This window comes from Mesoplodon densirostris, chromosome 5 (assembly GCF_025265405.1).
Source record: "Mesoplodon densirostris isolate mMesDen1 chromosome 5, mMesDen1 primary haplotype, whole genome shotgun sequence".
Lineage (NCBI taxonomy): Eukaryota > Metazoa > Chordata > Mammalia > Artiodactyla > Ziphiidae > Mesoplodon > Mesoplodon densirostris.
Window position 1 is genome coordinate 61075439 of NC_082665.1, and position 10523 is coordinate 61085961.

The window sequence follows — 10523 nt, forward strand, 5'->3', positions numbered from 1 at the left end:
GAGGTGCGGGGTGCTTCTGGAGCTTTGCTGCAGCTCAGTCCTGGTTTCCACTGCTCCACTGGAGACTAGCTGGCCCCAGCCTGTGTGGCCCATGGTACCATGTTGGCACCTGTAGGTCTGTACGTGCTCAATGTGAGTTGCCATTCCACGTCCCCCAATCCTTCCTGACCCCAGTTTGGGGACTGTAATCACACCTTGAATGGTTTCGAGAGGATTTCTGTCTGCAGTCAATTAAAGTGGACTCTTGGGGAATCAATAGGAGCCTGAGGTTTCCTGTATGCCTTGGGGGAAGGATATTTTATTATTCTCTGGGAATAAAGGGAAAAGATTCTTTTAAAACATTTTTCAAACTAAATACTTGCATAATTAAAGCATTTTTTAAAAATTTCAAACAAAGACCATCAAAAGGTCAAGATTAGAGTGTGTAAGCAACCATCTTCTCCAGGGTGTTTTTTTCCTGTTGAGGCAGCTTGGAGCTCCCTGAGAAACCACAGAGTTAAATGATTATCCTGTGCCTTCCTAATTAGGAACAGGCTGCTCTCTGCAGTTTGATTAGTCTCGCTGGTAGCGATGGGATTACAGCTTATTAAAACTGACAGTGCTGTGGGGGGCAGGGAGCCAGGAAGGTCAAACTTACATGCTGAGCCAGCCACCAGCAAGGCTCTGCGTTTACCTGAAGGTTTGGTGTAATTGGCATTCATCCTAATATTCTTTTTCATTTCTTTTATTTTTTTCAACTGTCAAGTCTCTTCCTCATTTTACACCTTTTCTCTCTCTTCTTCCTCATGGGAGTCCCTGACTTATGACCATATAACCCAAATAACAGTTGGCCAAACCAGAAAAGCAAGCCCAGTGTAGGCAGTGTGAAGTAAGGTAACCATACATCCTCGTTGTTCACAACAGTCCTGGTTTATGTCTGTGGTCCAGGCGTCATTACTAACAGCACCGCCTTTTACTCTCAAAAGTGCCCTGTTTGGACAAGTTATATGGCCACCCTAATGTGAGTGGTGGGGATGGTCAAACTAGAGAGCAGATGCCCCATCTAAACCGGACAGTTGCTACCCACCTCTTGCTACCCGCTGCTGTGGGTCTGGTGCTGTCAGATCTGCCAGTGTTTCAGAGAAGCCAGAAAATCTGGATTTTCACGTGAAAGCTCACAATTTTTAAATGCTGGATCAATTTTTTACAAATATTCTGCTAGCCAGACAAAATCTAGGTGTGCCTAGTTTGCAGCCTTTGGGTTAGAATCTGGAGGGAACACTGGCATCTTTAACATTTAAAAGTTTCTCAGTGATGCATAAAAATATATAGAAAAAAACACCTAGAGTTTCTAGCTCCTGCAGCTGATTACAGATTTCCCCATTAAGAGATCCCCATGTTAGGAACCAAATTATTAGTTATGCTTTAAAAAAAAAAATTACCAGTTTACATAATTAATCAGGATGCATTTTAAGTTCTAACATTTTTTGTTTATTGTGTAATGCATCACTTGCAAATAACAAGGAAATATCCTTTTGTTTTCAGTGATGCATGAGTGGAACTAATGCTAGTTGGCAGTATTTGATTGTAAGAAATCAATAAAGTAATTGTATTTTTTTTTTTAAAAGAGACCCCTATGTTGTTCCAACTCCCTGGCACAATCCCCAGATAACTCCCAGAGCCATTCCAAACCTGCCCAAAGGGAAGGTATGGATCGCCTTGTTCAACCTATTTTATGGTTGAGAAACCTCAGGCCTGGAGAAGAAAGAGTAGCGGTCACAGTGTCTTTCCTCTTAAGGAGTTTAAAACAGAAGCATATTTCTTTCCAGTTACCATTTTGGCTTTCCCCCGTCCTACCTCATTTCCTGCCGGGCTGTGCCCTTCCAGGGTCAGCAGTGATTTCCCAGTACCCGCTTTGCAAGGATCCTTTCTGACTCACAAAACCAATTGGTACAAGGACGTAAGGTCTCCTATCACACCTTCCAGCATTAACAGCAGTAGTCCTGGCTGGCACAGCTCAATTACTGTTTGTTGAGGGAACGAATACTTTCAGAGCAGTTGAGGCATTATCTTCAGATTTTCGCCAGCTGAGCACTGGTTAGAAGTGACTGGCACAGCAACACGTGGTGAGACCTAGGCTGAATGTCTTGTTAGTGTGGTTTTTTTCTTTTTTACATCTTTATTGGAGTATAATTGCTTTACAATGGTGTGTTAGTTTCTGCTTTATAACAAAGTGAATCAGTTATACATATACATATGTTCCCATATCTCTTCCCTCTTGCGTCTCCCTCCCTCCACCCTCCCTATCCCACCCCTCCAGGTGGTCACAAAGCACCGAGCTGATCTCCCTGTGCTATGCGGCTGCTTCCCACTAGCTATCTATTTTACGTTTGGTAGTGTATATATGTCCATGTCACTCTCTCACTTTGTCACAGCTTACCCTTCCCCCTCCCCATATCCTCAAGTCCATTCTCTAGTAGGTCTGTGTCTTTATTCCTGTCTTACCCCTAGGTTCTTCATGACCTTTTTTTTTTTCTTAAATTCCATATATATGTGTTAGCATACGGTATTTGTCTTTCTCTTTCTGACTTACTTCACTCTGTATGACAGACTCTAGGTCTATCCACCTCATTACAAATAGCTCAATTTCGTTAGTGTGGTTTTATCTCACTTTACGCTAGGCAAGCTCCCAGTGACCTGACACACTTTTATTCTCTTCTTTGACTCTGCTTTCTACCATTAGCATCTTCTAGTGCTGGCCTCAAAGCAATTTCCCCTGCTCTGACAAGAGGAGCTCAGAGTGAACTTTTCTTTTGTTCTTATTCCTCACAATCCACTTTGAGACCAGGCTGAAGTTGCCAAGGACTTCAAATGCCTGTGCCTCTGCCAGTGTGATTCAGAGGGATTAGCGCGTCCCACTCCGCACACTCTCCCTCTGCAATGTTCGTCTCTTTCTCTAAACTGCTGTCCCCTGCAGTCTGCTCCTTTGTCTGAGAAATACATTTTCTCTTATTATCCCCTTGTTCCCTGCCTCTTTCTGATGACTTCGGAACAAAATCAGGATGTGGCTATTAATGGTCTTCTTTCTTAACAGCCCAGAGTCACTTCCTTTTATTTAGTCCATTTTCTCTGCCCTCCCGAACACAACATAATCATCTCTGCTTCAAAGAAAAGTTTCGGGCTTCTCTGGTGGCGCAGTGGTTGAGTCCGCCTGCCGATGCAGGGGACACGGGTTCGTGCCCCGGTCCGGGAAGATCCCACGTGCCACGGAGCGGCTGGCCCCGTGAGCCACGGCCGCTGGGCCTGTGCGTCCGGAGCCTGTGCTCCACAACGGGAGAGGCCACCACAGTGAGAGGCCCGCATACTGCAAAAAAAAAAAAAAAAAAAGAAAAAAGTTTCATAACCATTTCATAACTACTCTTTATCGTTGCTATCAATAAGGCATATGAGAGAGGAGATAAAAGTAAGGGAAGAGAAGCCAAAAGGTGAGGGGGTGAGGGAATCTCCAAAACTGAAAAACGGGACAAGCATCTTCGGGATGCTTCTTTCATGAAGAAATTAGGTGAGATTAGACCTGAAGACTGAACGTTACAAGCCCAGTGGTCTGGTGAAGTTTTCCTCTAATTTTTATGGATGGAATAGGAAGATGGTCTCCCCTCGGAGGATCTGATTTCCTTCCAGATGGTTAAAGTACTGCTCAGAACCATCCCAGGATCATTTATGTTGGTCATAAATCCTTTCATAGAATTCAGTTACATAATAGATATAAGTGTTTTTCAAATCACACCTCCCAAAAGCTAAAATATTTACCCACATTTTCCAGCATTTTCCATTCCCTACTCATTTATTTTTATTTTCATTTAACAAACTTATAGAACATTTTCATGACACTTCTTTGTATCATTCCCCATGATGCCAGCTGAAGAAAATACAAACTATGTAAATATATTCAGTCCCCCACATAGTAATTACACATCAAAGAGAAGAGAATGACAGAGCATGTTCAATTTTTTCTTTTTTTACCCTGTATCTGATTTTGGTTAGACTCCAATTCATGTTGTCTGAGTAGAAAAGTCGCTTCCAGTCATGTGAAAAAAGTCATTTCAACTTCACTTTTCGACTTGAACATTCAGCTATTACCACAAATCCAACATGTCAGGATCTAGATTTATTGTCTATGTTCCTTCAATCAAACTAGTTCTCCACTTCAACTTGCCTCTGTCAATGGCACCTGTCTTCTAGTCAATCCAGCTGGGAAACTTACTCCTTGGATGAATGGTACAATTCATAAAAGGGATGGGGATAAGATATTTTAAGGGAGAGAGCAACAGGCTTGATGACTAGTTCAGAGGATGCAGTTAAGTCATGATTCAAGGAAGATTACCACCTGTTCTGCCCTCATCCCCTTCTTGTCTGATCCCACTCCTCTCTTTCTCTTTTAGTTTTACCATTCACTGCTACTAGGCTAAGCTGTCATAAATGTTACCTTCACTGGGACACTCCCTGACTAAAAACCTTCCATGGCTGTCCAATGCCATATAGATCAGCACTAAGCTGGCTGCATGAATGTCTAGCCCTGTCACAATCTGATGCTATCCAGTTGCCATGGACTTCCCTCCCCTCTTCCCCCCGCAAAAACAAACAAAGTCTGAAGCCCAGTGTTTCCCAGTTTCACGCCTTGAACTCCCTAAATTGAGAGCATCTACTCTCCTTCAGGAACAAAGGCCAGAGGTAGGTGGAAGCCTAGGCCAAAGTTCCTTGTGTGATCACCTCTCCTGGTTGCCCTCTGGGCCAGCCCCATAATTACTGCCTGTTATTCTAGGACTGGTAAGTCAGATTGATTTAGCAACTGTTTTCTTTTCCGTTTTTGGGTCCAGAAATCTGCAGCTGCATTTTAATGATGAGAGGACTGAAGAGTCACCCAGAGATGGTAATTTTGTTTTGGTCAAAGTCTCATACATTTACATATAAATGAAAAACCAAAGGACATTTAAATTGTAGAAGTGGGGGGAAGAAATTAGCTTTTCTCCTTATCAAAAAAGGATTCTTTGGTGACACAGAGAATATAATAATTTATCAACCCCCTCATTTTATACACAGAGGTAGAACCGTGGCCCAGATAGAATATGACTAACCCAAGGTCCAACAGGAAATGGGAGGCAAGGCTGGAACAGGAGTTTAGGAGTTTAGGTTTCCTTTCTCAGCTCTTCTCTCTGTCCCTATCTCTTGTTCTGCCTCATGCAGGATCAGTACTCGTAAGCAGCTCCTACGTCATATACTGGGTGCTTGTGATGGTTAATTTCATGTGTCGGCTTGACTGGGTAAGTGATGCCCAGGTAGCTGGTAAGACATTATTTCTGAGTGTGTCTGTGAGGATGTTTCAGGAAAGATTAGCATTCGAATCCACAGACTGAATAAAGAAGATCTCTCTCACCAGTGCAGTGGGCATCATCCAGTTTCTTGAGGGCCTGAATAGAATAAAAAGGCAGAGGAAGGCTGAATTAGCTCTCTTGCTTGAGCTGGGACATCCACCTTCTCCTGTTCCTCTGGATATCGATGTTCCTGGTTCTTGGCCTTTTGGACTCAGGCTGGAACTTACACCATTTGCTCCCCTGGTTCTCAGGACCTTGGGTTTGGACTGGAACTACACCACCAGCTTCTCTGGGCCACCAGCTTGTGGATGGATGGCAGATCAGATTGTAGGACTTCTTGACCTACATAATCATGTGAGCCAATTCCTATAATAAATCTCTCCTATCTGTCTTCTATCTATCCATCTACCTATCTATCTATCTATCTATCTATCTATCATCTCTCTATCTCCTTTTGGTTCTGTTTCTCTGGAGAACTCTGACAGGCATGATTTTACCACTCTGGCAGTGGCTGTAGCCTCCCCAGCTGTTGGGATAATAGTGATTCTTGAACGCAAAGGTCATTCTGTTTGTAGATACATTTTTAAAAGTCTGCATTGACCTCATTATGACTGTGGGCACCATGTTGGGTTGGCAAAGATGTCACAAGCCTAGTTCAGAAAGATCATGTAGACCAAGCTTTTCCCAATGTATTACATTATGCCATTTATAAGCCCTTCTCTGGCCTATGCCCTTCCCATAATTGTAAAGGGCCCCACTGCTTTTTATGAATTTTGTGTCAGGAGAGGGGAAGGAGTGAGCAATGGTGTTTATCATCCAGGGCCTCATCAGGTGACCATATCTTTTTCTCATGGGTCCTTGATGATCTATGGAATTTGGTCCAGCTAAATCAATACATAAAAACACATCTTGAGGGACTTCCCCATAATTTGGCACTAGGGACATTGTTCAGTCATATATATCCTCACCATCCTGATTCTTCCAATACCTAGCATTAGTTCATTCAGTCAGTCAAGAAAAAACTTATCCAGTTCCAGCTAAGTGTCAGGCACTCTCTACACTTGGGGTTCAATGACAAACACCCCACAGAGAGCACCTACCTTCTTGGAATTTATAGACCAGGAGCAAACTCAAAATTACATACATTCTACAGAGTTAGAAAATTTCACTTTGCTCAATAATCTATTAAATCATATCCCAACCACGAAAGAAGACTATGAAACTGTCCTAAGAAATGAGAGAATGTAGAAGATCACCAGATGATAATACCTATAGAAAAAGAAAATACAAATGTTAAAGAGTTTTCTACTATTCGTTAATGAAGAAATAGAACTGCGGGCCAAATTAGTGAGCTGAGTTTGCCTGGGCTGGCTCACACTAATTCAATTTGAGTGTTCTTCATTTTAAGGCTCCCAACAAATCTACAATCCCTCAGAAAAGTATAATTGTTCCCATTTATATTTGAGAAAACAGGCTGGAACAATCAAATAACTACTTACAATTATGTACCTTGATTCCAGGAATATCTAGCTCTGGAGCCTACACTATAATTTCAACCTCAACCCCTTCTCACTCACTGGCACCTGGGGTCCAGGGTAGGGCACTGCAATGGATATATAGCCTGCCTTCTTTTAATAAATGTATTTCTACAGAGACATGTCACTGATTTTTTTTAAACAGAATTTTGAAAGAAGTGATCTAATATTGATGTCTAGAAGATCATCATGGGAGTAGAGACCTTTCCTAATGACCCAACAATTATTCAAAACCTTTTTGGAGAAACATTTGGAAACAGAGTTTGGGAAAGGAGTTCAGACTCAAAAGCACACCCAGCTGAGTGTTCTTAATGAGAGCATTGTATATGTACTTTATATTTTAGAAAATAACAAAAGGTCATTTGAATCCATGTCTCATGAGAAGGTCAAGCTAAGTAATTCTGGTTATGATTTTTTTTTAAAGGGTGTGGGTGTATGGGTCAGAGTAGCTGCAAAGTAAACGACTACTGGTTTTCTCATGTGATTTTTGAAGTCAGTAAAAGGATCCTAGCTAGAAAGCCACATTTGGAGTGTTCATCCAGAAAACAAAAAATTAAAGAAGTTGCCATTTCATACTATTAACCTGTTTGGATGCCTGATAATATTTGTTGATGGATGGTCTATTCATTCAACATGTATTGCCTGCTTATATGTCCCACAGTTGCTGGATGGTGGCGATTGAAAGGTGAAAATGTCAGGGGTTTTGCTTTTGAAATCACAGCTTAGTGGAGAAAATAAACATTTTACTGTGCAAAACAGCACAGTAACCACATTGCTGGTGAGATATACAAAGTATAATACCATGGTATGAAAGTTTTACTCACCATGTTTTTTTAACCAAAATAGGAACATGCAGTTGGATGAATATGAATCTACTTTGGGGGACAACAGGGAAAATAGTTGACTTGGTAATTTAAAAACGATGTATAGAGTTTTACCAAGGGAAGAAGATTCCAGGCCACTAACCAAGTGGTCCAGGAATTCCTCCCGGACTTGCCTGTGTTCTTTCCACGGTGCCATGTTGCCTCTGATTACCCTTCCGTTATCCATCCGTTACTCACCCACAATTTGCTGACTGACTAGGCAGGCAATGCAAGGGATACAGAAGAAAGGAATGTTGTTTCCTCTGATAAAATGAAACCCAGAATCCCTGAAGTTTAGCGCTGGAAGGAAGGTGGTATTCCACAAAGGGGTGGTTCACTGATTCCAGCCGTCCCAGCGTTCTCCTGCTGGGATTTAACTTCCCTCTGGAGGTTTCATATTCAAGTTAGCCCTGTCTCCATCATGTGAGCTTCTCCTGGAGGAACGCTGGCTCAAGCTGGATTGGAAATATTTGTCTCCTTCCCTGACAGCAGTTGGAATTTCTTCATTTTTTCACATAGATGATCTAAATCTTTAGATCCACAATCTTTTTTTATTTTTTATTTATTTTTAAAATTTATTTATTTATTTTTGGCTGCATTGGGTCTTCGTTGCTGCGTGTGGGCTTTCTCTAGTTGCAGCGAGTGGTGGCTACTCTTCATTGCGGTGCTTGGGCTTTTCATTGTGGTGGCTTCTCTTATTGCAGAGCACAGGCTCTAGGTGCATGGGTTTCAGTAGTTGTGGCACACGGGCTCAGTAGTTGTGACTCACGGGCTCTAGAGAGCAGGTTCAGTAGTTGTGGCTCAGTAGTTGTGGCTCATGGGCTTAGTTGCTCCACGGCATGTGGGATCTTCCCGGACCAGGGCTCGAACCCCTGTCCCCTGCATTGGCAGGCAGATTCTTAACCACTGTGCCACCAGGGAAAAGTCCCACAAGCTTTTTTAAATTTCAGCATTGGGGGCGATGTAGGGTAGCAGAGGGAACGTGGGGAGATACTGCCCACAATTTGGTGTCTGCTTCAAAGCCAGGGGAGGTATTCTGGCCACTGTTACAACCTCTCCTGGAATCAGAAGTGATTGACTTCTGTGATTGACATAACCAGCAGCTAATCCTGGGTTTCCCCGGTGGTGCAGTGGTTAAGAATCTGCCTGCCAATGCAGGGGACACGGGTTTGAGCCCTGGTCTGGGAAGATCCCACATGCCGCGGAGCAACTAAGCTCGTCTGCCACAACTACTGAGCCTGCACTCTAGAGCCCCTGAGCCACAACTACTGAGCCCACGTGCCACAATTACTGAAGCCCACGTGCTGAGAGCCCGTGCTCCGCAACAGGAGAAGCCACCGCAATGAGAAGTCCATGCACTGTAACGAAGAGTAGTCCCTGCTCGCTCCAACTAGAGAAAGCCCGCGCGGCAACGAAGACCCAACACAGCCAAAAATAAAGAAATAAAAATAATAAAGTTCCCTTTAAAAAAAAAAAACACATGTATTATAGCAGCTAATCCTGATTCCATTATCTCCTTTGCAGTGGATTCAATAAACAAGACCCTTGCTATTCTTTGACAGAAACTCTAAACAGCAAGCTGGTGCCATTTTCTTAGTGTCAACCGATGAGCTCAGGGCGAATCTTGTTTGTTCTACATTCATATCTATTCCTCCCACTCCTATCTGGATTATTTTGAAGCAAATTACAGACAATTTATGATATCATTTGTAAACATTTCAACATGTATCTTTAAAAAATAAGGACTCATAAAAGAGTAATAATAATTTAAAAAACAACTAAGAAACTCTAAAATACACATGTGAAATAGCCGACCACTTCAGATTTTACTTCATTACACACTATACCACTTTATCCTATTATTGATTAAAGACTAGTGATTTTTACTGAAAAATCTTTGAAAGTGGTTCAATAAAAAAATTTCAACAATCAATAAACAAATAAATAAGTAAACACAGTACTGTTATTCCACTTAAAATGAATAATACCTTACTATAACCAAATACCTAGACAGTACACAAAGTTCCTTCATCATCTCATAATTTTTTAGAGTTGATTTTTTTGAATCAGCATCTATGTAGCTATTAATTGCTTGACATGTGGCTAGTTTGAATTGTTATATCCTTACAGTGTAAAATATACAACAGATTTCAGAAATTTAGCACATAAAAATGATGCAAACAATAATTTTTACCCTGTTAACATTTCAATGATAAATAATATTTAACACATTGGAATAAATATATTATTATTAAAATTAATTTTACTTATTTACTTTTACTTTTTTAATGTGGCTGGTAGAAAATTTTTAATTACCTGTGTGGTTTATATTATATTTCTGTTGGATAGTGATCATCTAGAGGCTTGATCAGGTTCAGATTTGATGTTTCTGGCAAAACCATTTCATGGATGGTGGTGTGTTCTTCCACATGGAGGTATGTAATGGTTCGTTCACTTTTTGTGCTGTTAAGATTGATCAGTGGTCCTGGCATTGCAGCCTGATCCATCAGCTTTTCATCTAATGGTCGTGGCAGCCACTAATGATCATTTCCCAGATGCACTATTTCATTAGTGGCTGCTGTGGACTGAATATTTGTGTCACCCCCAAATTCATGTTGAAACCCTAACCCCAATGTGATGGTAATTGGAGATGGGGCCTTTGTGAGATAATTAGGTTTAGATGAGATCATGATGGAGTCCTCATGATGGGATCAGTGTCCTTATAAGAAGAAACTAGAAAACTACGCTCTCTCCACCATTGGAGGGTACAACAG